Below are 27,873 nucleotides of genomic sequence, written 5' to 3'. Positions count from 1 at the left end.
AAACAGTACTTATGGGGGGTAGGGAGAGACTTGGACAAATTCAGCATGGTTATTTCAAACAATGCCTTTAGTTTTGTAATTTCTCCCTCCATAATTCTGCCTGTCAGTGTTCCCAAGTGCCTTTCAATCAATGTGACACACTAGCGGCCTATTCTTTATTCTGAATAAAACCAACGCTGTCTGTGGGCCTTTCTTAAAATGCCTTAAAAGCAAGCCATTAGTAAGAACACAAACAGGAATGAGCTACATTGTAATTATACACACATGGATCCTAAATTTTAGAGAATTTTAAATGTCTCAATAAATAATACTGCTAAAAATTTTGGAAAAGGTCACTGTGTATTTCTTTTTTCTTTCTGTTTTCCCCTCTAAATTATCAGATGCCACTGCCTTTAGGTTCGTTATAGTGCAGTACGGTAACACTCGCCCTAAGGGTTCCATTTGTCCTTTCTTCTCTCTCAGTCAGACTCTGAAAAACAATTCTTCCATTAACTAGCTCTCAGGGGATATGCCTTTCCTCTCCCGGCTCCCATGAGAGGGCAGACACTCTAATTTTACAGCAAAAAGCAAGAAATTGTGGGTGGGACGAGCTTCCCCTAACTGTAGGGCCCCTTCAACAGAGTGTGGACCATCTGGGTGTTAATTTGTTGTTATAACCTAAATGGCTGTCCTGGGTGGCATCATGAGAAGCCGAGCAGAAATACGGTTACTGCCACACGAAGCATGGATGACAGCTAGCCAAACTCTCCCTTCCTCTAGCGCAGTCTCTGTTTCCCTCTGATACCCTCAGGAGCGCTCACCACACCCTGAAGAACCACGGGGGAGCCACGATGGAAAGAATTATGGAACATAAATTAGTCGCATACCTAGGAACCAAAAAGAGGCCCAGCAGTGCCTTGCCTTCTGTCATTGCTTCCTCAGGAAAAGACGTAATATGATAACCAAAGATCAGACGTGCTGGGAGTATGGAACACTTGAGTAGTGGAGCAGAACCCCACGGTGACCCCAGAGACTCCGCTCTCCTCCTATAAGTGGCCTTGTTGAGAGGAACTGCGGGTAGAACCTGGTCTATAAACAGCAAGAGGCTGACTCCTCAGTGGCAGTCACAGTTACTAAGACAGCCCCTGAGCGAGCATGGAAGCAGAGCCTTCCTGTGCAGACTGGAACATGCACAGGAAAGCACCTTGACTGCAGCTTTGTGACATCCTGGTCTAGGCCCAGCTTTCTGCCCCATGGCAAATGTGTAGCCAGGGATGTGTTGATTTAAGCTGCTAAATACATAGTGGCGTGCTATGCAGGAACAGAAAACCATACACTGAGAGAAGAAACGAGGGTCCTGTCTGTCCTTACACTGAGCCAGTCAGCCTAAGTCTCTCTGAAGGACTCCTTGTCAATTGCCCTCTTTTAAAAAAAAAAAATTGAAGAAAGAAATCATAGGAAGACACATTTAGAAAGCCTAACACAGAGCCGTCTGAGCCCTGTGGAATGCGCCAAAGGATGTCTGTTAGCGTCTTAGATGCTCTGAGTTCTACGATGGAAAGAGTATTAGCCAGAGCAACTTCTGAAGCAGATAATGAAAAATAACAGCTCTAGTGACATGTCCCAAAATCTTATTACACTAAACAGGAAGCTTCTAAGTAGCTTCACTTGAAGTTACTGGAAATGAAGAAGAGCGAGAGACAATCAATTTGTCTTCATCTGCTGACGTCTTGCAAGCGAGACTCAATGGTCTCTTTAGCCGTGAGCTCCTAGAAGAGTTCTTGATTACAAGTAAATTAAAATGAAGAAGCCCACCTCACAAGATCTTCCACCCTGAAGCTACTTGAACAGGGCTGTGATCCTTTCTGTATTAATCTATTCCTCTATTAAGTACATTCCCTATAATCCCAAAAGTCTCATAGCTTTTTTTTTAAAAAGTAGGATGTCAAAAGTTAACCACGTAAGTTTAAAAAAAAAAAACTGCATAAACAGCGACGTTAAAAACATGTGGTCCCTACAACAAAGCAGACTAAAATCAGAACTGAAATTAATTCTGACTTTGAAACATATTCAGTGTGTGCTCAGGATTCTGTTGGTACACTCCATCACTTCTTGAATGCCATTGAAATAGTTGACCAATGCCAAGATTAGCTAATATTTGGAGAATTTAGCTGAAGTTTTACTTCCTACGATGATCAGATAACAGATGTTAACATCAGACTATTTCCAATATTAATCATGGTACATCCTATAGATGCAAATAGTTTCTAAGTTTCTTTCTGATGCTAACGAATCATGAGTAAGCTTCAGTTTTGAACAGTGATTTCTAAAGCATTCCAAAGGCACTAAGGATGGGCACAAAGTCATCTGTATAAGAATGTCAAGCTGCATAAGATGAAGTAAGCGGCATGTTTTGTGTTACTGGGGATGTTGCTGTCCTAGAAATTTCTCTAGGGGTGAGGCATGACAGAGATCTGTGAACTGAGAGTCCAAGCTGAGAATTGTCGATCATCTGTGTCTGAGGCAGGTCAAAGGGTCAAAGACTGGGTGTTTGGCCACTTTAGGGGATGAAGTCACCAATCACATAGCACGTGTGCACGTAGCTATTGTGTACTGGGACATCATGTCAAACTAGTAGGTCCCTGGTGTAGGAGGCCCTTCTGTTTATGTGTTGCTTTCATTGGTTAATAAAGGAACTGCTTTGGGCCTATAGCAGAGCTGTAGGGAAACAGAGCTAGGCGGGGGAGGAGGGGATAAATGGCATGCTGGGAGAAAGAACGCAGAGTCAGAGAGACGCCATGGAGCCACCAGAGACAGACCCTGGGAATTTTACCTGGAAAGCCACTGCCACGTGGCAATATACAGATTAATAGAAATGGGTTGAATTAATATAAGAGTTAACCAATAAGAAGCTAGAGCTAATGGGCCAAGCAGTGTTTTAATGAATATGGTTTCTGTGTAATTATTTTGGTTCTGGGCAGCTGGGACAAACAAGTGACCTTCCTGTTATAGGCCCCGGCTGCACTCCAGATAGTGAACAAGGAGGCAAACAACAAACAGATTAATTAAACGTGATTTCTGAGATTCAAGTTAGGTTATTTCAAACAAATGTATAAGTGAGGTTCTACACCCTGCCAGGCAGTGCTGTGGAGCCTGAATTATGTCAGCAAACAAAGAAGGCAGGGATGCCCACCATCACGGAGATCACACCTTATCGGTGAAGGGACAGGTACATAATTATAATGAGCACTGAGTTATATGCTGTGATGAAAACTAGTGTGCTCTATGTTAAAACAGTAAGCAGACACTGAGCGGGAAGGTGCCTGGAAGTGTTATGTGAGGGCTGTGGGTAACAATGGTAAATGGGGTATTCAGACTGAGCACCAATGAGGTGCCATCTGAGCAGATCTGAGGGAGGAAATGGTCTACGAAGTAGGGGCCATAGATTCAAGAGACAGAGATACGTATAGAGTTGGAAGGGACTGCTCCAGATGAAGTAGCCAGGAAAGTCCTTTCTGAGAAAATGAAACTTTAGCTGAGATTACAGTGCCCACAAGCATCCAAATGTACCTGGACCTACAAGCAGAACATTTTCAGGAGTGGGCACTGTAAACACAAAGGTCCCAGCATCAGACCATGTGGCACAGAGGTCTAGAAAGTAAACCCGAGTGAGAGGGCATGATGATCAAGCATCAGGACCTACGGCAGGAGCAGGGCCAGGTCATCTAAGTTGCCTGGATCCTCAGTTGCTTCTCTGCTAAGCTACTGAACTCTGGACGCCACTCGAGTTTCAAACACATGCTCTTAACTCTCTCCCACTTCTGGTTACCATTCATTTTCTTCCTCCCCTGATGCCCCAAACAATGAATCTAGACAATGAAGCCCCTTGTCTGACCCCGACCCCTCCAACTACTCCTTGCCTCACCTTCATTGATTATCTGCCCAACACCTCTCTTGAAAGCTACCAATGGTCCACACAGCCAAATGCAAGGGGCATGCAGCCTCTGCCCATCGAACGTTCTGTTGCCGCTGGCAGAGATGGCCATGCTTACTTTCTGGAAGTGATTTCCTTCCCTGTCATCACTGCCATCCTTACTTTCTCCTGCCATTCCTGGATGCCCCTCAACTACCCATCTTGGAAATGATCCATGAATGAATATAGATGTCAATATGAAAATATGCTTAGAAGTTTGACGCACTGGAAGTTCATCCAACAGCCTTGCTGATTTCGGCGTGGGAACATTCCTTTAGGCCACAGGGAACACAGTGGTGGAGACCTGCCAGAGCTTGCACTTCCTAATGACATGACCTCTGATAACACGCCACATCTCCAGGTCTGAATCCTATCACCTGCAAAAGGGAGATTTTAATAGCTGCCTTGTGAGGCTATTATGAATATGAAATTATTTACCATTCACAAGGTCTCCAACCAATGCCTAGGACTTAACAGATAACCTCTGAAGCTCGGGAAAACATCTTCTGTCTGAACAACAGGGAAAAGAAAAGTAACATAAATGGGGAAAGATACTTTTAAACTTGTGGGCAGGGTCATTGTGAATGACCCATAAGCAACTTAGTTGACTCTGCTTTATAAATCTGGCCTAAAATTCTTCCCCATGAGAGGAGATTTTCAAGTACACCAAACTTCTGAAGTTACCTTTTGAGGTAACAACCAAAAATAAGTATTAATCTTTGTGGAACTGCAAAGCCTAACTCCTCGGCCATATTTTATGTGCTTTTTCTTTATGGAGAGACGGGATCGGGAGTCATCTAGCTTTGGAACCTTAACTTGGCTGCTGAGATTCTGGTTCCCTATGCTTCTGTAACGCGGGGCTTCTTGCACCACATCTCATGGGCTAGTTTGGAAAATCAAGAGAGTTAACACAGATGAAATACTTAGACTAGTACTTGGCACAAAGTTAGCACCTAATAGACAGGGAGGTGACAACTATGCTGGCAGCTGCTGCCACCACTGCTCCTGCGTCACTGGAGCTCACCTTTCAAGCCCGCTTAGTGATGTGATCGCAGGCATCCTCCTTTTCCTCCCTTGCCATTTCCCCGTGTAAATCACCCTCTGTGTGTGTACACTACAGGAAGTCGACATTGGTGGATATTTTCCTTCTGCATCCACACTGACTGCTGTCCTAGTCTGTGCTCCACAAGGCTGGCCTTCCTGCCAGTGAACTACCTCCGCTCTGGCTTCTGAGGGCTTCAGTCAATGGGAACATCAAGCGAGGAAGGAGTAAGAAAAGTAAGTTCTGGGTTGTCAGTGCCTTAGCTCCCAGCCGGCTGGGTACCACAGTGGCCATTTTTTCCCCCGAGCTTTGGCTCTGGCTTAGCAGCCTCTAGTTCTCCATTTCCTGGTCCTGATCAGGCAGAGCGGAAGTGAAGTCTGTTGCAAGCCCCCAGGATGCTTCCTAACTCATTTTGTTCCTTTCGATACATTCTGTGTCAGATGGTCCTTTCATTAGACTCTTGTAGATGAGGACGTTTCCTGCTAGGACCCGGGCTGAAATACAACACGGGTCAAATGTGTTTGTTCAAAACATGTGATTGTTCAAAAAAAAAAAATGATGGCAAGGTGACACCTTGATCACTTTATTCTAGTGAACCAGCCAGGAATCTCTACAAAGCACAGCGCTTCAAATTTGTCTCCCACCAGAGCAGGGCAGCTCACACGGAGGGCAAAGTGAAGGCCTCTGCACCTACCAGCTGGCTTCACTGGCTGTTCGTGCAAATGCCCTTTCCTCTGACAATGGCCGGGATCAGAGGATCTGCCGATCCACGAACTCTCACACGTTCAGTTGCCTCTCCACCCAGCTCAATCCGTGAGGGACTTGAAACCTTGCCCTGGAGAACAAGCTCAAAGGCGAGCATCCCTGGCGCTACCTCATCTTGTCCAAGCTAGCCCGGAGGAACTGGAGTTAGAGAGGCATCCGCTGGCAATCAGGCCCTTGGGGGGCACCGTATGCCCTAGGGCAGCAACACTTAATGCCAACCGGCAGAGTAATTTTAGAAGGTGACACCAGCATGAGATTTCAGCCTCACAGTCTGAGCTAATCATTAATTGCACCTTTAGATCATAATCTATATGAGACCATGATTCCATAGGTGTCTGTGTGCTGCGTTAGCGACAATCCATCAGCTCACAGGAAAGAAAGGGGACAACACTGTTTCGTAACCCAGCGGGGCAAGCTTGGGCGAAGAAGCAGTTGTGGTGTGATCTCACGCAGAGAAACTGATTGTCTTATACGTTTCCGGAAAATTTATTTGAGAACCCCAAACACCGGCAGCCACGCACACAAGCTCTCCAACTGTTTTGATATATGTATATATATTTGGTTTTTCGAGACAGGGTTTCTCTGTGGTTTTGGAGCCTGTCCTGGAACTAGCTCTTGTAGACCGGGCTGGTCTCGAACTCCCAGAGATCCGCCTGCCTCTGCCTCCCCAGTGCTGGGATTAAAGGCGTGCGCCACCACCACCGCCCGGCCCTGTTTTAATATTTTTAAAAATCAAAACTATGAACAGGGAGTGCTGACGTTACAAGTTAGTAAAATGTGGACAACGTCTAAACGTGGAGCCAGACTGGAGATGCTCAACAGAGGGAAGAGGCGAAAGGAATACAACACAGGGAAGGCGAGGGGAATCAGGTGGGCTGGGCCAACGTCCCTGTTTCATTGCGGCACGTGACTCAGAAGTGGCGCCATTACCAACAAACGCCTCTCGCCGTATCCACACGGAGCCTCAGCAACCTGCAGCAAGGGTGTCCCTCCTTCCCAAGCACAAAACAACTGATGAGCTGTAATTTTGTTTACTCAAGAGACATGGTTCTGAATCGCTGTATACAAATCCGATTTCTGTGCAGACAATCAAATTTGGAGCGCACTAGGGAATCTGGCTTTGTGGACACAACACTCAAGTGAATACTTCGTCAAGTGAATAATGAAGACCTTGCCCCTGGCCCTCACGTCCCCTGTGTTTATGAGATTAACAGCTGGCTTGTGAGTGTGCAAGTGTGGATGTGCATGTCGATCTGTGCATGCTTACATGAGGGCATCGTTCAGATTTGACATTGATGGGACACGTGGAAGTGATTAAGATTCACATAAGGAAAGGTAAGCTTGGGGGGGTCTAAGGAAGGACAGGAAAAACATTTTACCTTTAGATATCTCAGCGCCCTTTCAGAAGAGAAACACATGAGGGGTGAAACTTAACGAAGTCACTGGAGAGCAGTATAGAGCTATTGACTGAGCTGGGGCTTCTCAAGCTGGAGGGTTCGCGTTGTTATCAAGAGCCCAAGAACTAAATGAAATACACAGAAGCTTCCATTCTTGCCACAATCCAAGTCTCTGCTGCTTGTATTGACTTTACATTATTCTATTAGTTCTAAGTACAAAAGCTTCCATTTTGCATGGAGAATTTGTGATAGAAGACATTTTATGGTACTGTATTCATCCATCGATTCTCAAATGAGTTTGCCTGAGCCTGTAGGAACTTTTCTTCTTCGATGGAAGCAACCTTGTCATACTGAATGTGAATGAGAGGAATCACGCTAAGCCATGAAATGTGCCATCTTTGAATATATACAGAACCAGAGTGCTCAAGGGGCGTGGCTGATTTCAGGTCTGAAGCGGAACATGTGAAGATGACCCTGGACCATTTGACACCAGAAGCAAGGGGCCATCAGAGACCATCAGGAGTTTTTCAAGGAACACTGAGGGAACAGGCTCTGCTGGCCAGCCCCGCATGAACGGAAGCAAGAGTGTGTTCAGATTCCCAGCACTGCAGTCCATGGCGACTGTTCTTCCTTGCTGGCTCACTGGTGCTAACAAATCAACTCCTCACTTTGCGAATTAGGGAACACAGAGACAGAGGGCTTGTGTTTGCTCTGCCTTGCCCGTGTGAATTATACTTCAGCGTAACTAGATATCGACAAGAATAAGTGTCTCTTTATAGGATAAGTGTTCAACCAATACATACAAAAATGATAAAAATTTGTGTGCCATCATTTCAAAAGCTCCCAATAAAATAACAATTGAAAAGAAAATGGAAATTATCTCCCCCAAAATGATACAAGTAGAAGTCGATGAAATGTCTACCTCTTCCAGTGTACATAGACTACAGAGACCAGAGGGATGCTAACTAACTGTGCCTCTGGTGGGCTAACTGTGCCTCTGGTGGAAGGAGCAAGCACAAAATCCAGGTTCTGAGGCATCTTCCAAGGAAAAGAAACTTCATTTTATTTTCTGAATAAATTACAAAGGGAAGAGACAGATGAAAGAAAAATATGAATTACAGCAAGCCTTACCCAGATGTGATAGCATCTACTTTGTACTCATGTGTACATACCATTCCTGATATCATCACACACACAAGGAGGAAACCAAGGAGTTGTTTGGAAAGTTACTTGGAAACAATTACAATTTAAAATTGCAATTTCTTATTTGGAAATCACGAAGTACTGTGAGCTCTCATGTTTGGATATGGATAACTTGCTGCAACAATGCTCATCTGGGACACAGGCAGGCCATCCCTTAGTAGAAATTTATAATTATTGGGATTCATATAATTTGCAATGGCTTGCTTCATAATATATGTTTATATTTCAAAAACTTTAAAATTATTTAATGTATATAGTGCTGTTATGAAGATCCACCAATTTAAATTTGCTGCTGAGTACTAGATTCTACACTGGACATCACCCGTGTTATATAACGGGCACAGCAAAACTATTATTATCCCTTAATTTGGATGAGAGGAAGTAACTTGCCTAGAGCTATATAGCCAGTTTAAAAAGCCACACAATCATCTCAATGCATGCAAAAAATATCGTTTCACCAAATTCCACTCACATCTGTAATAAAAACTCTCAGAGAACTAGAAATAGACTGACCTTGACAAAGGGCAGCAACTGAAAGCCCTACAGCTAACACAGCACTTAACAGTGAAAAAAACCACTTATTTTTATTACTTCTATTCAGTACTGATGGTCTTAACCAGTGTGATAGACAGGAAAAAAAGAAATAAAGAAGTAAAATGCGTTATTTGCTGATGACATGATCATCTATTTTGAAAATTCCTAGCAACATATGTAAGTTATAAAGCTCCTGGGTTTAGCAATGTTACAAAATATATGGCCAATATAAAATTATCAGTTGTGATTTTTATGTACCACAATGGCTAGAAGTTGGAATTAAAGTGGAAACATCCAAACTTACACACTTACAGATTAATTTCACAGAATAGGTGCAGTAGGAATGATAACCATTGGTAAGAGGGATTAAGGGAGAAGTAGTAAATTGGAAGATCTTCTCTATGGATCGCAAGACTCAATAGTGTTACATGCCAATCATGCCCAAAGGAGCTACAGATTCCTTGTAGTAGCAGACAAATCCCAACGGTGTTTCCTAGAGAAATTGGTATGTGGGTTCTAAAAGTTGTGTGGAAATGCTAAAGACTTTATTATAAAGCATAGACAGAGACACGCTGAATCTAGGGCTTACAGTAAAGCTGTAGTGTGACATTAACCCAAGACCGATGCTAGGTCAACAGAACAGAATAGAGTTCAGAGATAACTTGCCAGATAGGCGACGTTGATTTACAGGAGAGGTGTTTAGATAATTCAATGGGGGAATGAATATTTTTTTAAAAAAAACCGACACTGGAACAACCAGTTCCTTTCTTATGGAGGATAAAGAGGTTGGGGCACCGTCCAGTGGTAGAATACTTGCCTAGCATGTGTAAAAGCCCTAAATTCAATCCCTAGTCTGAGAAAGAAAAGAGGAAAGAAAAGAAGGGGGAGTTAAGAGAAAAGAAAAGACAAAAGAACTTGGATGTCCTCTTCTTACTATATTCGGAAATTAACCTGAAATGGGTCAGAGAGACCTGCGTGCGAGAGATGGCAATAAAGACTCTAAAAGAAAGCGGAGGGGAAAGGCCTCTGGTTTGGGGTTAAGCAACAACAGCTTAAATACTGCATAAAGATGCTCCCAGTGTGAAAACAAAAGCTGACGGTCACCAGTCCCACAACGTGGGCACCTCCCTGGTGACTTTATCTCCCCCCAGTTCTCCCTCAAAGGCCCCATTCCTGTGTGCTGGAGGGAACATTTAAATCATGGCAGGAAGAGAAGTGAGAATGGAGTTATAATCACTCCAGACACCCAGGAACCCAGGAATCTGTGACAGATGCTATAATGTCCGTAGGCTCCTCAGTGCCTTCCTCAGTAGGGCCTGGGACATAGATGGGCTGACACTCTTCTAGACTGCCGGGAAAAGGGGAGGAAACACAACCGACTGTTTTGACTTTTTCAAAGGTTAGAACTTCTATCCTTCTAAAGACTTAAGAAAATAAGACAGGTGAAAGAAGGAATGATACCTGCACAGCCGTGCACAGCGATGGACCTGCACCTGCAGCACGTAAACAACTTTCGCAAGCCAATAAGATAAACAAGCCACTAAAAAGAAAAGCAAGCTACTTAAGCGGACACTTTGCTAAAGAAAACACACAATGGCCGGTTGCTACATAGAAAATGATTCGGCATTATTGTTACAAATACAATGCAGTGTGTGGTAAAAGGCATACAGACACCTGGGTATTTGACCAGACATTCGCAATATATCCGTGAAGATTTTTTATGAGATTAACATTTAATGGTTGAAGCCGTGCAAATCAGATTACACCCGTGATGCAGGCGAGCCTCAGGCAAGCAGCTGACAGCTTTAATGAAATAAATCCTGACTCCTGAGAGAGAAAGCATTCCACCAGCAGACACCACCAAACCCAAGCTTGCACGCCTCCCTGGGTCTCCAGGCTGCTAACCTGGCTAACCTGCTAACCTGGCCTGAAGAGGTCAGGTTTATCGTCTGTCTCCAGTTCCCCAATTCCTCTGCAGCGCTCCTTCATTCTGGATGTCTTTTCTCTCCATCTCGCTCTCTCCCTCCTCTGTATTCGCTCTACATTTCTCCCTCCACCTACGCACGCACCTCTAGTCTAACGTAGCTGGTTACAGAATCGAGCAAGCACTTGCTCTATGATGAGCGTCTGTAATGACTGCTGCCTCTCACTTCTGCTTCGTTCCTTTGTCTTCTTCTTATCTCTCGCTCAGGCTGAAGCCGAATGTTTAGGCCCACGACCATAAATTAGCAGCTTTATTCTTTTAGTAGTAAAAGAGAGGAATAACCAAGATACACATCAAGTAATGAATGGCTTAGAAAACTGTGGTAATGGAATACATTTAGCAATAAAATAGAACAAACTATAGACGCTCACAACAGGGATTTAGTCTCTAAGTATCAGGCTGAATGAAAAAAATAAGGTAGGTACAAAAGACTACATATTAGAAGATTCAATTCATATGATATTTCATAAAAAATGCAATTTTGTAAGCACAGAAAGCCCATAAGTGCTGCCGTAGACTGAGGGGAAGTGGGTCTTGGGGCTTCAGGAAGGGCTAAGGGACACAAGAATCTTTTCCGGGTGATATGAATCTTTTATATTTCAATTTAATCATATTTTTTGTATGTATTAGTGTTATCTCTGCATGTATGTCTGTGCATTATGCATGTGCACAGAGTACCTGCAGAGGCCAAAAGAGAACGTCAGATCCCCTTACTGGAGTATAGATGGTTGTATGTTGCCATTTGAGTCATGAGAACACAAAGGGGCTTCAGGATGACTTGGAACTGGGACCCGGCAGTCTGTCCTCCTCAGGCCCATGCTCTTGTATCTGCTTCCTTCCCTTTCTGTCTCATATCTCCTCACTGCTCCTCTGCACATAAGCTAAAGCCTGCCTGTCTAGTTGGTCTTCTAACTACTTCATCAAGTCTTAAATCCACCCTCTCAGGAGAATCAATCCAACTGACTGATCATGACATCCAGTCGGCTATATACCCAGGGCTCACGTCGGAAGGCCCAGTGTCCAGTGAGCAAGTGAGCTCACCTGGAAGATAGTGTTCACGGAGCGAAGACGGTGCAGAGAAGTAGAGACAGAAAGGGAAGGAAGCAGGTACAAGAGCATGGGCCTGCTTAGTTGTTTGTGTTTTCTGCTTCTCAGTACAAAGCTCAGATTGGCCTTGGGTGATCCTATTGCCCCAGGCCCTCCATTTCTGGGATTACAGGCACGTACCACCATACATAGCTCCTTGTTGTTGTTTTAATTCTATGTGTATATATGTGTCTGTGTACACAAAGGCCAGAAGGTATTGAATCCCTTGGAACTGGGGCAATGGGACATTGTGAGCTACCATAAGGTGCTGAAAATCAAACCTGGGTCTTCTGGAACCAGTGATCTTATCCACTGAGTAATCTCTCCAGGTCTTTCAGGCTGTCTTTTGAGAGACTTGATCTCCCAAAACTCAAAACATCTGTGCGGGCTCATGAGTTTAATTTCTAAACCTGTGATGCTTAATTAAAAAACCCACTGATGTGTGATGCCCCTTGGAGTTTTAGATCATATGTCCAAGAGCCTAACTTTTTCCTGGGGTCCTCATACTCACCTGAACATAGTCTTTACTTCCTACCCTCTCAACTAAAGGATTTTAAAAACTGTTGCCTCCTGTTTAGTGGCTGAAACCTGGGAGTCCGTCCTCTGACTTTCTGTCCATCATTCCTGGCCTCCTGCGCCCAGTGGGCTTCACTCCAGCACGTTTTACAACCCCCCTTACTTCAGGTGTAGATTGATCTTGAACCCCTCCCAAAGACTCGAGTTGACGGCTTGGTATTCGGAAGGAGTAGAATGTTTAAGATTGGGGTCCAGATGGGAGATCTTTAAGTAATTGGGGGCAAACTCTCAAAACAAATTCTAGGACCCAAGTTCCTCCTTGCTCTCTGATTTGTTTCTCCTGGCCTTGAGGTGAGCGTTGGCTCTCACACACACTTCTGCCGTGACAGCACTTGGCCACAGGCTCAAAGTAACACTGTAGTTGGACGTGGTCAGAAACCTCCAAAACCATGAGCCCAGATAAGCCTTTTTTCCTTTGTAAGATGATTGTCTCGGGTATTTCGCTCTAGCGAGGAAAAGTTGACTAGCACAAGTATTATGACGTTCAGGAATCATCAGTAGGGGTCAGTAAGTCACAGTACTGCTTGCCCCAAGGAGGAGAAAACAAGTATAGACTAGGAAGGAGCAAGAGAAACTCTTATAGGATGTAATGTTCTATTGTGTATCTTGATCTGTGGAGTACTTACATTAATCTATACATGTGCAAATTTCATTAATCTCTTTATGTATGTTTTACTTGTTATAAAAATACTCTCAAATAATAATTTAAACCATGACTAACTGTACACGAACGTAAAATTAGTTTCCCTTTGCCTATTCCATATGTTTCTGGAGAGTTGGCAGAGTAATCCACATACAAACACATACAAAGTCAAGTGTTATGGACTGAACTGTGTAACCCGCAAAGGTCATTTGCTGAAGCCAGAACCCCTAACACAAGTATAGACGAGGATGTCCTGGTAAAGGCATTGAAGGCAAATGGAGCAATGAGGGCGGTGTGGCTCGTGTGGAAGAGCTGCCAGGGACTCACCGATAGGAAAGGTACGCACGGACACAGCAAGAAGGTGGCCATCCACAAGCCAGAGAGGACGCTTCCAGAGAACTCAGATCCCCCACCTTCAGACCTGGACTCCTGGTTACCAGTCCGGGAGAACACAGGTGAAGCTGAAGCTTCCCAGTCTGAGGTATCTTGTTATAGCATCCTCGGGAGACCAAAACAGCAGGAAAAGAAGCCTTCAAGACAAACTCCAGGAGGTCAGCGAGGCCTCCTAAAGCTGGCTTCTGATTCTTGCTGTTCGAAAACAAAGGCTACTCAGACCTATCTGGGCAAGGATAGCATTGGGTAGTAGAGCCTGTCTACTGCCAAGGGAACAGGGTGTGCGCTTCCTCTGGTTGTAATGGCCCCACAGGAGCAGCCTGCCCAAGCTGGGAGAGCGGGTTTAAATCTTGACAAGTTTGCCACATCCTGAGCAGACCTTCCGGTGTTAAGTTCACGCAGGATGCTAGGAGCTACTGCAGACATGGAGCAATGAACTGCTGCTGGGGGTTGTAAACCGGCTGCGACAACTATGGAAAACTATTTGGCAAAGATCTCTTAAGATCAATATATACTTATATTATGACCCACACTTCTACTCCTTGACATGCCACCTACAAAATTCAGCATGGATATGCATCAAAATAAATGTACCTGAATATCCACAATGGAGCAATATTCGTGTCCTTTAAGAAAAGAGTGGGTAAGCAGAATATTTGTACCTGGAGACAGCAAAGAGAAGAAAATTCTGATGCACAGAACAGCTGGATTTCTAAAGGAATATTAAACAAAGACAGGCAAAGAAGCTATGTACTAAACAAGTCCATTTTATATGAAAATTGCGCTTGAGTGACAGAGGTCAGAATGGGGCCTATCTTTGGTTTGAGTAACTGTGATTGAGAAGGGGCTTGAGGTGGCTTCTGGGGCTCTGTTCTAGACCTTGATCCAAGTGCTAATTATATAGGTTTTAGATATACAAAAATTCAACAAAGAAGACACCTTATATTTCTACTCTCTACTATATCCAAATAATGCTATAATATTTAGTTAAGATCAGGTGGGAGTTTTGAATTTCTCTTGTTCTACTAGATTGTATTCCATGACAGTCTGAATTTGACTTAATTGACTTTGCCACTTAAGAACTGGGAAACGCAAGATACTTGCCCAAGTCTTTATTCTAACAAAGAGAAACCAACCACATCTGGATGTGGTACAAAGGAGTTGAGAAGGGCTTGAGACACTGCCTTGTGTCCCCTAGCAATCCATCACCCAGTTGTCCTGTTCCGGACAGAGGGCAGTGTCTCTGGTTCTGCCAAAGAGACTGCTTAGCTCTCTGCTTATGATTCAGTTGCATAGATGAAGAGTGGTGTGACCCCATGGGAGGTAGTTCCTGCTGTTCCAGTTGACTCTAGAAGCCCGTTGGCTCATGTCTGCTGTTGATGTGCAAAACAAGGGTAAGAGAGAAGCAGCCTGGCCACAACAGCTGATAGTTCTTTGTTTTGACCAATGCAGTGGTGTCCTTGTAATGCTTAGATTGGCTAATTACCAATTACTGGGTCCCTTTTCATGAAAGTACAGAGATATTTTTACAAAGATTTTTAATTTTTTTTTAAGAATAGGTGTGTGGGGGCTGGAGAGATGGCTCATCCGTTAAAGTACCTGCTGATCTTCCAGAGGTCCTGAGTTCAAGTCCCAGGAACCACATGGTAGCTCACAACCATCTATAATGAACTCTGGTGCCCTCTTCTGGCCTTTACACTTACATGCAGGAAGAACACTGTATTCACAATAAATAAATACATCTTTTAAAAAAATAATTGGTGTGTGTCTATATATTGGTTAAGTGGATTTGAGTGCAGCTACCCAAGGAGGCCAGAAGAGGGCATCAGATTCCTCTGGAACTGCAGGCCGCTGTGAGCTGCCTTACACAGGTGCTCGTAAACTAACTGGTCATCCGAGAAAACAAGAGTTCTAAACCTGTGGAGCTTCTTTCTTGCCCTTAAAATATAGAATTTTAAGCATGCAAGCAACCTAGTTTTCTGCTGAGGTTGTAAAGTCCGCCTTTCGCTTTTGTTCTGGGTGGTGTTCATTGAAGATGGCAAACACGTCATGATCCAAGTGCTAATTATGTAGGTTTTAGATTTGCAAAAACTCAACAATGTAGACACCGAATACTTCTACTCTCTGCTATATTTAAATGTATATGTTAATATATTTAAATTTATTTATCCTTTTCCTCTCAAGAGCCCACTTTAATGAGTATAAGATGTAGATCAGCTATAAATCCTACAAAGAGAATATGAGAGAAAATCTGCAAACCAGGGATTTCAATGCTTTTTTTTTTTTTTTTTTTTTTTTTTAGAATGGTGAGACTGTAGAACTGAGTGCCACGAGCCTATCAAAGAATAGCATGTAGAAAATTCTACAAACAGGATCCATGGAGCGAGTTCAGTCGGCTCCCTGGGCCTTTGCGACACACTTGTCACCTGAAGCAGCAGCATGCAGAGTCTTTCTCATGACCGACTGGAACCCTTTACCAATGTCTGACAGGCATGGAGTAGGAACCAGAAACCTCCCTGGCATAGCAGTTAAATGCTGAAGTGGAGCGCCACCCTGAACCCCTTGTGAGGTCACCCTATAAGGCACTTTGAGGTCACACCTCAGCCTGCCTTCTTTTCTTCTCTTCCCAGTTTACTAGGCTCCTTAGTAAAGCATCCCAGGGGCACACAAACTCCCTTCTGTGCCTGCTTCTACAGTCTGACCGGCAGCACCTGGCCCTTAGCAGCTACTGTAGGTCTTCTGGACAACTTTGGTGTCAGGGCCCTGAGAATGGACAACCAGTGACAGCCAGACATTGGCTAAAAGCCTTCAGCATAGAAGAGAGCCATCAAAGTAAACAATGAGATCTAACTAAGCCCACTGTCATTTGGCAGCTGGGAGGAGGACAGTGAGGGGCGTGGTAAGGAAGGGGAGTCTCTCTTGATGAGTACAATGCACAGATAACACATAAATGAACCCCAAATCACTCACCTTCACAAGCACATTCTCCACGTGCACAAGGGGAGCCTCTTTCCGCATGAGATGCTGGCGACAGATGGGTAATTAGCTGCCCACCACCCCCCAGTGGTTTCTGAGCCTGCCCTCCGCTAGCACCCCACCCCTCTGCATTCATTCACTACGAGTAATTTTGCAAACAGTCTTTGCACAGCTGGGAGGCACTATGTTGTGTCTCACGTGGAACAGCTTAGACATAATAGGAACAGGATCCCGGGCCTTCCGGCCTCTGCTCTTCCCCAAGCAGGCTTGAGCGATCTCACATCACTACCATGGGGCACACACTTCTAACAGCTAAGACATCATCTGCCCCGGCAATCGCAACGCGTGCCAAGTCAAAAGCGCACTTTACAATTCATTTTACACATACCATGCGTTTTCCCAAGTTACAGTGAATGAGTGTTTTGGCAGGCTAAGATAGAGCGCCTACTTGAAAACTGACTTCATTGTTCTTTTCCTTAATAATTTTAAATCAGGAATTCATGCTAATAATGATTTTGAACTCAACTATCTAGCATAGTCCTCCCTTCCAACCCCTTAAATACATGCATGCGACACACATACACACACATGCATGCACATACAAGATGCCTTATCTTAGAGTTATACACAGACGGTCTCTATATTACAATAGTTAGATTTATGATTCTCTCTTCATGATAACACAATTTATATCCATTTGGAGGAAGCACACTTTTCAGACTGTGCATATGCATCTTTTCTTGAGCTGACATGTGGATGGCATACTCTCAGGGTGCTGGGAAGTGACGTGGAGCTGAAGCTCCCGACCAGACAGTACGAAGACAAGCAGCCTGTGCTCTACAGTGAAGTATGTTACTAGAACAGGGTGTGCGGTAGGTTAAGAGTATTGAATGCATTTTCTACTTAGTTTCAATTTATAGTAGGTTTATCAGGATACAACCTCACCATAAGCTGAGAGAATCCGTTTTTAACACAAGATGCTGGAAACACATGCAGCTACAACTTTATCATCCAGTGTTTGTACACCCCGATTTGAGAATATACATCCCAATAATCCAATTTCCAACCTTGAAATCGAGACTATTCTTAAGGAAGACAGGAGCTAAGGTCAAGCCTTTGCTCTCCAGAGAGAAAATGCGCGTGATTCCTGGGTGCACACAAATGGTAACTACAATCTATTAGGTTCTCTTTATGTGTAGCAAGCGTGGGATTCTGGTCCTGTGTCCAATTTTGAGGAAATCACATTCCAAAGCAGTGCTGCTGACCAGCAAAGCCCAGAAGCGCTGTAGGGCTGCCCGAGTGACAGGAAGCCCACAGTGGAAGCAGGCACTGGCCACTGTGGTTGCTCTCTGACAAACCCCTTTCCTGCTGAAATACTGGCTTGGTTTTCATTTGTCTGTTTGTTTTCCCTTCTTTCTTCCCTGACATTCTTTTCCTTTTATGGTAAATCGAAGAGGGGGTAAAACTTTAAAGCAGGACTCTCAAAGCCCCTAAATTTAATCACGAAATGTTAACTCAGTCACTCCCAAAGGTTTGTTAGAGACAAGGAAGAATTTCTTTCTTAGACAGATAAACAGGATACAGACAAACAAGGTTCTCTTCCTGCCGTTTAATGTAGGAATACTCACTGGAAGTGTGCGTGCACAGGTGTGTACAGAGGGGGCAGGACCATACCTAGGGGACTCTTAAAGTGAAGCAGAGCTCTATGAAAACCCAGGCCATGGGTCAGCAGACAGGTCCATGAGACAAACCTACCCAATTGCCCAGCCCTGAACTGTTTAAGAACTGAAACAGGTCTATTTTTTTAGACAACTGGAAAAAAAATAAGAGCATTAAACTTTTCTGACATGTGAAAATCTTATGAAACTCCAGCATCTTGAGTACACTTGTCAGAACACAGCTATGCTCTCTGGCCTTCACGGTGTCGAGGGCTGCTTCTGTGCTATGGCGGCAGTGCTGAGAAACTGTGACAGAGACTCTGTGACACACGGAACCTACTGACTCCCTGGTTCTCGACAGAAAAGTCTGCCAAGCGCTGGCTGGTGTAGAGGAGGCATGCTAAGGACTAGGAGTCATTTTCGCTTAGCATCATTATGGAGAAAGAGTTGTGTCTGCATTACTTTAGCCTTTTGGGTCTCACTTAGCTTCCCCAATGGCACTGGAAGAAGCAGTGGGAAGACCATGTTTCTTCATTCCTGCTCTTTGGAAGCTGGAAAAGCTGAGGCGCAGCCATGTGCATTGCTGGTAGCTGATGCTGGCACCATATTCTGACTTGTTTTAGTCTTGTCAAGTCCATGGTATCCAGACCAGAGAGATGTCCATGCAACACACACACAAACTCTCACATACACTCTCTCACACACTGACACGCATATCACACTCAGACTCTTACACACTTGTACACACATGATCACACTCACACGCTCTCATTCAATACTTACTCACACACACTCTCACCCTCTTTCAGACAGTCACATAACCTCTCACACTTACATAATCACACATGATCATACTTACACATATATACACACTCACACACACACACCTTTTCACATACTCTCACACTTTTACATACACTCACATACTCTTTCACACACTTGCACACTCACACAGGATCATAACACTTACATATGCTCACACACGTCCTCACACTCACATACACTTTCACACACACACACACACACAGCATCAAAACCAAGAGTCCAGCTTGAGCAGAGAAAGTGAGAAACTGTTGTGAGGACCGAGAGACAGAAGAGACTTGGGGACCGGGTCTATGGGGACTTGGGGACTATGCATGGACCTCAGGAAAGTTCCCTTTGCCTTGCCCTTTGGTTTGCGAGGAAACCACTGTGGGTCTCAAAGTTCGTCTCAGCTATAATTTTTCTGCTGATGCAGTTTTGAAGTTGTTAAACCATTAGAAGGCACACTTGAGTTAGGCATGTGGCTGGTGTGTAATACCATAACACCTGGCACTCTTTTGTATTAATTTGTAGTCGTTGCCCTGGGACACACTGAGATTGCAGAGAAGGATTTGATATGTCTGTCCATCACACAACCAGACAGCCATAAATTCTGCAGTCATACTTGAATGCAGCCTTGAGCCGGGAATACAACTCGTTGGTAGGATGCTTGCCTAGCACACATGAAGCTCTGAGTTCAATCTTCAGCAACACACAGAGATTCAGTTAGGTTTTGTTCGGCCCGTCACTATGGAAACCTTCATCTATGGACCAACTTCCATCTCCTGCAGAACAAAACATCCCCCGGTGTCAGCTCAGGCAAAGAGGTTCTTGTATTTCCAGGTCATTTGGAAAAAAAAAAGTGGATATAAAAACTATTTCCACAAACTAGACAAAATACAGCAAACTAAAATTAGAATTAAGCATCTGGACTGAACAGCCAGGCACTACAGGGAGGCAGGCCTGGGGAGGGGCTCCCATGGAGGGGGTCAGGAAAGAGGCATGCAGCCCACACTCTCGGGGTCGTGCACTCATTAAGCCATCAGATTTAGCTAGGAACCAGCCAGCCTCATTCCGTTTTGCATACTTTTCAATACTTTGCATATTTTCTTCTTTTGAAAATGAAATATAAACTCAAAAATGAAGTTTCCTTTTCTGAGTGACATCTAAAGCCCCACCACCAAACACCCAATATGTTAATGATTTGAAACAAATGGAAAAAACCCTTCAGACATGAAATTATTTCATATTATAGAGGAATAAGTACTCTTCTGGATGGTTTAATATAATAGGCAATGTGTTTTACGCTGCATGTCAGGACCCATCAGTGCTGAGATCAGTTTAGTGTGTTGGCAAACACGAAAAAATAGAGTAATACAGGGCTGAAAACTTTGCATCACACACAACAGAAGACAGATATTGCTGCATACGCGTGTTTCAGTGGTGTGTGTATGTGCATTCACACACAATCATTTACATAGTGCTATGCTATTGTATTCTTGTTAAGAATCATGGCCAAAAAAAAAAAAATCATGTAAGAATCCATTACAACCAAATGGGAACCACTGCAGTAAAGTCTAGTGTAATTATCCTAACTCATCAAATAGAAAAGTTTGGGAGGTAATTATTCTTGTTAAACGGGATGTCTTTAAGGGACGAACTTCCCCCTGCTTTAAACATATGCTAAAACTTTGATTGGCCCAATGGAACTGCAACCCTAGCTACTAAGGGAGACTGAGACAGAAGGATGGCTAGTTCAAAGGCAGCTGCTTGACAGGGGACAGGGTTCCAGGGCCGGCCTGACAACTATCAGAAGAAGACAGCTGGAAACAGCTCCAGTTGATACAAGAGTGGCTGCTTCGGAAGGCCGTGCAATTCAAATACTATAAACAACTGTATCCAAGAGGAAAGGAGACGGAGACTTAATGGGGACTTAAGTAGATATTCCTAAAAGGAGCCGCATAATTCTCTCTACTGGATATCTGTATACAACTGTGGGGAAACATGGGTTGGGACATCCTGGCACTCCTGCAGGAAGAAGAAAGAGATGCTCTTGTGTTCTAGAACTGAGGGCCGAGTTCACGGTGGCTGATTTCACAGAAACTCAAGCGGTGTCATCAAATCCCAAGAAGGAAGGAAATGGAGAGACACAAAGTAGCCTCCTGATGGCACGCTCAGACGCTGCCCTAGTTTGTCTTCTGCTGCTGTGGATAGAACAGTGACCAGACCTACTTGTGGGAGGAAAGGCTTTACGTGGCTTACATGACCATGCCACAGTTTATCACCAAAGGAAGTCAGGGCAGGACGGCAGGAACGGAAGCAGAGGTCACGGAGGAGCACTACTTACTGGCTTGCTCTCTGTGGCTTGCTCAGCCTGCTTTCTTATACAGCCCAGGTGCTTGCCCAGGGCTGACACTGCCCACAGTAGGCTGGACCCTCCCTAATCAATCACTAATGGAGAAAATGCCTCATAGACATACCTACAGGTCAATCAGATGCTCCTCTCTCCCCCAGGTGACGCTGGTTTGTGTCACGTTGACAAAACCATTGAGCACAGAAGTTGAAGGCTTATAAGAATAAATGATTTCATATTACTTGAGAGTAGCTACCCCATTTCCAAATGATTAGTTTTACATATACAACTTTTACATATACATGCAGGTAAACACATTGGGTCCAGGCAGACGCTTTGCTATTTGCATATATTGCTCAAATATGCACATATTCAGATGGCCGTGAAACCTTTTCCCAAACCTTCTCTTTTGGAGCACATGGGACCACTTTATAACCAAGAACACGTCCCACATGAGACTCAAGGATGATGCGCACCTCTAGTACTGAGAGAGGTCAATGGCCGGCTTATGAGCGAGTGGAATATGGGCATCTGTGGCGGTAACTTAAATCTCTGTATTAAAATACCAATAATTGCTGTCACACCAATTCTTAATCTGTCAAACAAAATTCCTTATGGTGTCTCTGTGCCATACGGAACAGAGGCTCGGGGCCTTCTCCGGCCACTTCTGAGTTTATCTATAACTTTGATTGACCGTGCTCCACACACTGCTTTGCTTTCCGGCCAGTCATTCTGTCTGCTTCTCTGCCTGGAGGCTTTCTCCAGTGCTTCTGACCAGTGCCCAGGCTGATACCAGCAGCTTTAAAACTCTGGGGGCTTCCTAATGGGAACACGTCTCTGGTTCCCCATCATCTGCTGTGTAATTCTAAGTTGTGGTCTACAGATCAATTGTTCAAAGCAGTGACCTTCTCATTAACTCATCTCTTCCTGGCTTGTTTCTTCTCTTTGTCTTGTGTTCTTCACTCTCAATTTGTATTTCTTGGATTTGTCTTCCAAAGAAACTCTCTGGACTCAAGTCCTTGTTCCAGGGTCTAAATACATAAATGACCTCAGTAGCATCTGGTGACTTGCTGTCCTGCTTTGGAAAGCAGCTAGCTGTCTGCAGAGAGCAAACTAAAAAAAATTCTTACCCTCATCCCTTATATGTGGGTTGTGAAAATCACTGGAATCATTATTCAAGGACTAGGAGTGAATACTTACTGATCGCCTATTAATGCAAAGAGCTGTCCTGTGGGTTATGGGGTCCAGCCACGAGAATAAAACAGAGGTCTAGCCTGGAAGCCCTCACACTTTCAAATAGGACTTGAAGTGTGGAAGCAAAAGATGAAAACACCACATTTAAAGAGGATTCAGACCCCAGAATGCTCCAAGCCGAGGGACGGCTTCTGGCAGACGAGGGTGTGATCGCTACCCACAGTCGCTCTCCAGGTTTCTAGTTTTAACATGTTTGGCCGAGAACATGTACCGTTTCAGAAGCCCAGCATTGCTTCTCAGGTCAGTACAGTTGGTACATGGTGACTGAGCCTTGTGGGTGACAGATTTAATACTGAAAGGCAAAGCATATGTTTCTCTAAGTGGCTGCTTCTTCAATCGGGTAGGGCACCATATGTCCCAGGTAAACCACAGAACTCCACCGTGCTTCCCTGCTGACCTTGCAAAGCAGGTCCCACCTCCAGCCCTTCTCTCAAACATTTATACAGCCCACCCACTCCCGGTTTTCAGCTCTGTTTACGGTCTTCTCTGGCTAGCCAATATGATATCACCCCCTACCTTGTCCCTCAGTATCACCTTCCCTGGTATATTCTCTTTCCCCCCTTTTCCTCTTTCATGTGTTATTTGACATGTATGTACACGTATGCATGCTTGCATGTGCATGCACGGGGCGGCCTTAGATGGATGTTGGAATTGTCCTGCTTTTCTACCCTGTTGTTTTGAGGCAAGGTCTCTTAATCAATCCCAGAGGCTGCCGATGCGGCTCATCTCTCTGGATGCTCTGGGGAACTCACTCTCTGTCTTCTGAAGCTGGAATAACAGGCAGGCCACCACACCCACCCGGCATTCGCTAGGGTCTGGGAATCCAAGCCTTGGTCCTTTTGCCTGCACAGGAAGGCACTTTAACCACGGAGCCACCTGCCTGGTCCCTCTCCCAGCATTTTATTCTTATTCGTACATGACACATAATGTCACCTATTCACTTCACTGTAGTCTCCTCCCACTGCAAGCTCTGTGGTGTTAGGGACTCTTCCCAGTCCCCTATCCCACTTCTAAGCTTTCAGTGAGCCTGACCCAGAGAGGGTGTTTGATAAAGATTTGTTAGAAGCACAAGCAAAGGTCATCATTAGAACCCCAAAATTATCAATAGCTAAGGATAAAGTTGTATAATCTTGTCTGGAATCGTCATACTCAAGGATCTCAAGCAAGCATCGGTATTTTGCAGGAAACAATGTCCTCCATTTTTAAGATCAGTGTATGTATCAGGTATGAATACATAAACAGGTTTATATTACCATAACCTTCCACAGGTCACAGACTTCAACTCATTGGACATCCATTGTAGAAATAAATTCTGAAATTTCAGATCTCGGACACTATATTTAAGTCACTAAATCAAATTAATTTCTACATGAATTCATATGACAAAGATCTATTGAATATGAACGATGGGTGTGGGGTATGGGTAAGGTGCTATGTTTGAGCTCTGAAATCAACTTTACTCTTCACTGAAAAGGCTGTTACCTTGCTGCAATAGATAAGAAAAGTTTATCTTTAAAAAGAAAACCTTGTGTTTCTCCTTTGTTTTATCAGAAGCCCTGTTTATTTAACTCAAAGACCCTCAAGAGGAAGTGCTCTCATGGCAAAGCTTGCAAATGGAGTTTCAGGCGATTCAGGCAATTTCAAAAGGAAACATTTTTTCCCCATGGAGAATTATCAGTACTGGATGCTCACTATTGCAAAAGTTAAGAGGCTGTCAAAGCCTAGTTGTGTAGGGCTGTGGCTCCCTCTACAAACTCAAACACAGAGGAGCCTCCTTGCCCCTCAGGATAGCCACTCACTCACGCCCATTTCCCACAATGCCACAAGCTTTCCCCATTCCTACTCCGGGTCTCGACATGCCCTTCTGTTTCTCCCGTCTCAGTTCCCAGTTTCCATCTCAGGACTCAGGCCTCCCCCTGGCGTGGCCCACCATTTTGAAGACTTTATCAAAGTAGCCTCCTGCTTCCCTCTTCCTCTCTCTGAACTGATTTACAGCCCAGGCTGAGGAATTAGGCACCCTCCCTCTGCTGTGCCATCCCTGTGATGGAGTGCCCTCTCATTCACCACCCAACTTATTAAAAGACAAGTCTGTTTGCACTGCTTGCCGTTCTCCGGATTTCTTCTTCCTTGTAGCATAAGAGCCCAATTTCCCCGTGGCACCATTGTTTATTTCTTTTGGCCCCACAGGTCAATTTTCAAATGCCCTTTACTTATGAATCTTCTGGAAAAAAAATCAAACTTTTAAAAAGAAGCTCATAATAGAAGAGAAAAACATTAGAGCTACTTTAAGGAAAGAAAGGGCATCCATGCAAAACAAACGGCTGGCAGAAGCCTGCAGGGATGGGTACAGCCATTTACCAACCTGAATTACAGATTTCAGCTGTACCTTTAACCTCGCCAGGCCAAACGTTAGAAAAGCAGGGCATGGCATTTGAAAAACCATCTCATCTGCATGAGAAAAGAAATCAGAAATTCTCAAGTCACCCATTGTGCTGCTGGGTAATTCTTTCTCTAGTCAGGTTATTATTTACCTTGGTAATTTCTAATACTCTTAGCTTTCTTATAAGACATTTACATATATGTTTTACTTGCAAATACAGCTATGGTAACTTTTGCTTTGCTAAAAAGAACCCAAAACCTCTTAAATGACTTTTACATCCATCAGAAAGGAATATGGCCAAAGCAACAAGAAAGTAAAGAATTAAGATTCAAAATTCATTTTTATAAATCCTCCTTTAAACCTTGGGTGAGATACAAAAACCTTATGTTAAAATTGTAGAAGGGCTGACTTGAAGGACATAGGGCAATTTACTTCATATTGACAGCTTCCAGGGCACCTGGTCCATATATCATTATTAATTTTTAAAAACAATAAATGGAAAGCAAAACTCTTATGTGGATGGCCTTAGTTTTATTATTTTCAATTTTATCAATAGGATAATGCAACTTTTGCCAAAAGAACAAAATTTTTTTAAAAATTTAAGAACAAAAAGAGAAATCTTTGGTCTCAACGTGTTGTACGTTTATTTGTGCAGAATTGATTATTATAGGCTTTTCAAAGAGGCCCAGGGCAGCCTCGTTGGGTTCTGACAGCAATTCAGTAGAATTTAAGGTATGGTAAAATGTGTCCCAAGCAGGCTAATCCACTCCAGCAATTTCAATAAAGTACTGAACTATTAGCATAAAGGTGCATTCGCTCCTATGGATACTGCGGGAGAAACAGAGTCCAAGGGAATTAAGCTGCAGTGGACACACATGAATATGTCTTCTCAATTCCTCTCTTTTTTACCCAACCCTATCTTTATTACGCAGAGAAATTTAAGCCTGCTTAGACTCTGGGTGCTTTTTGGTGTCCTGGTTCCTAGACATCACCGGAGAGCCGGACATTTGCCAAATTTCCTCCGAGTGAGCTGCACTGGGAAGGAAAGCGGGGACTTCGCTGACCCGAGATCTTATCACCATGAGTCTCTGGAGATTTCAGTTCCTAAATGGACCTTCGAACCATTGTGAAAACTGAGAGTGGATGCTAGCAGAAATTAAGTATCCCCTTTCCCAAGGAGAAACGCCCAAGAGAACGTAAGGCATCTCTCGGTACGGGCTTTTACCTCGTTTATACCGCTCTCCCAATCTCTTTCGTTTATTTTTAAAGCCCCCACCCCACCCCTTACACACCTCCAGGGTTCATTCTAAAAGAAGCAACACAAAGGCCACCCTCCCTTCAGACAAGAGGTTTTCAGTATGGCAATGTGGAAGAGAATCTGGCGATAAAAGTTGTGGGAAGGGGAGAGGAAGGTGACCATTAAACACCCTTCTCTTCAGGTTAGACAAGAGATAAACAATAGAAATTGCAGAGTCAGGCAGTCAGGGGTCCGACTGAGGAGGGGCTAGGAGGTATCAGGAGTGCTCCCTTCAGAACCAGGGACACCAGCAAGTCTCAAAAGGTGTAACCATCATCCCGTTTTCCTGCCTTGTACCTCACCGCAAAACGCTCACTTCCACATCCCCGAGTTAGGAGGTCAGGAAAGGGGAAGCGAGAATCCCTACACCCAGCCACCCAAGATCAGAAGCAGAACAGAAACTGTATGTGCTCAGACTTGCAGGGTAGAAATAACCAACACTGTCCCACAGTGTTAGCTGGTGGCATCAAAGTCAGGAAAAGCAGATCGCTGGATGTGGGGCGCAGTTTGGGAAGCGTGGATCCAATTGCACGCTACTCACTCTTACACGGGGTTTTACAAACCTGGCCTTACCCTACTGCTTCCCTCCACACTTCACACACCAAGTGCATCCGGCCCACCTCGCGGTTTCCATCATCAGTCAGCCAGAGAGGAGGGATCCTAGCGGGGATTCCTGGAAATGTCATCCCCTACACCTCGGATCCGCCACCTCCATCCCCACCGCTAACACACACACACACACACACACACACACACACACACACACACACACACTCCTGCCATGACTGTCATCAGGCCCGCTCTTCTCAAAGCCGGGTATCTCAGCGCGCACCGGACGCCTGGCATCTCTCTGGTACACACCCTTCCCCCGCCTCGCTGGCTCCAGGCATTGCCCCCTGGATGTAGCCTGCAGTCCCTGTTCATCCGCACTATTGTTCCTTGCAGCTCCCCTCGCTCCCGGGATCGCCCTTCCGAGAGCAACCGGGCTCCGTCCCGGTTGTCAGACGCCCCGCACTCACCCAGCCCGCCCTGGAGGTGGTACCTTGCCTGACAGCTGGGTCCGCGGGCCCGCGGGAGCAGGCGGCGCTAGTGACAGCGACCGTGCCAAGCCTGGGAATAAAGCTGCTCTCCAGTCGCTCCCGCCTCCAGCTCCACCATCTTCCCCCGCCGCCACCGGGACCGCAGCCGCCCGCGCCCGACTCCGGCTCTAGCTCGCAGCCGCTCGGGCCCCTCCGGCCGCGGCCCCACCCCCTGCTCGCCGCCCGCTCGCCCTCGTGACGCGCGCCGGGGCCGGGCGGCTGCGACGGACGGCGGGGGGAGCGCGCGCACGCCGCGTGCAGCAGTGCCCCTGCCTCCCACGCCCACCCGCGTGCGCGCGCGGCGCGGGCCCGACGCGGTGGCGCAGGAGTTCTGCTCGGGCGCGCGTGAGCGTGCGAAGTGTCCGCGCCCCTCGCCGTGGCCGCGCCTGCATCCAGAGCGCGAGTCCCTCCCTCTCGTGGCCGGGATCCTGGAGGGGACTACGTGGCGGCCTCCCGCGGGGACCCACGGGAACCTCAATCGTCTCCAGTCCCAGTTCCCT

At 45.1% G+C, this 27,873-nt stretch overlaps 1 protein-coding gene across 2 annotated transcripts in view; it reads right to left on the bottom strand.

The window, feature by feature from the left end:
- Apba1 (amyloid beta precursor protein binding family A member 1) overlaps nt 1–27,545 on the bottom strand; it is a 181,268-nt gene extending 153,723 nt beyond the window's left edge. The window contains exon 1 of one of the 2 annotated variants that reach the window (XM_050160084.1): nt 27,337–27,545. The gene's annotated coding sequence lies outside the window, so the exon portion shown is untranslated. Of the gene's footprint in view, nt 1–16,545; nt 16,620–27,336 lie in introns of those variants that run through there. The other variant, XM_050160090.1, reaches the window with a different exon arrangement.
- Between the last annotated feature and the right edge of the window lie 328 nt (nt 27,546–27,873).

This window comes from Alexandromys fortis, unplaced genomic scaffold (assembly GCF_014885135.2).
Source record: "Alexandromys fortis isolate MF-2015 unplaced genomic scaffold, M_Fortis_MF-2015_v1.1 scaffold_10, whole genome shotgun sequence".
Taxonomy (NCBI): Eukaryota; Metazoa; Chordata; class Mammalia; order Rodentia; family Cricetidae; genus Alexandromys; species Alexandromys fortis.
This window is presented reverse-complemented; position numbering and strand designations above follow the sequence as displayed.